This window comes from Delphinapterus leucas, chromosome X (genome assembly GCF_059928025.1).
Source record: "Delphinapterus leucas isolate spDelLeu-1000000601 "Yukka" chromosome X, BTC_Dleu_Yukka2, whole genome shotgun sequence".
Classification (NCBI taxonomy): domain Eukaryota; kingdom Metazoa; phylum Chordata; class Mammalia; order Artiodactyla; family Monodontidae; genus Delphinapterus; species Delphinapterus leucas.
The window spans coordinates 32,533,013-32,533,579 of NC_143150.1; positions in this window are offsets into that span (position 1 = coordinate 32,533,013).

Consider the following 567-nt stretch of genomic DNA (forward strand, 5'->3'; position numbering starts at 1 on the left):
CTAAAGTGAGGCTCCCGTTTATCCCCTGGCAAGCTGGCATGTAGCAATCCCCTGCCCCGGGCCCCGGAAAAGGGCTGGGCTGTGAGAGAACAGAGCAGTCAGAGCCGAGATGACTGACAGCCTTTGACTCAGAGCCGCGCAGGTGCCTTCGCAATCTTACCTCCTTTCTGGGGTTCCCTGCTTCCTCGTAACCTCCTCTCTTAGTCTGGTCTCTGTCCTGAGGCCAAGTGCTGATCTCCACCGGGGCTTGAGGTGGGGAGGGCATGGTCTGTGGGGTCCATTCCGTTCCCCAAGATTCTCCTGAACAGACTGTACTGTCCTGGGCTCCGGGATTTCCCAAAGTTTTGCCCCTCACTAGAAAGCACTTGATCCCCTGGGGCAAACACTGCTCCCAGAGGGAGAGCTCCTGAACTGGGCACTTTGAAAAGTAGCCAGTTGAGATAAGATTACTCAGCTGGCTCTGCCTGAAAAGAGCAACTTTTGAGTCCATGTCTCCAGCACCTTTCTCAGCCTTCAGGACAACGTTGTCTTTTACAGGGATTGATTTCAAAGAGGCCAAACAAAACA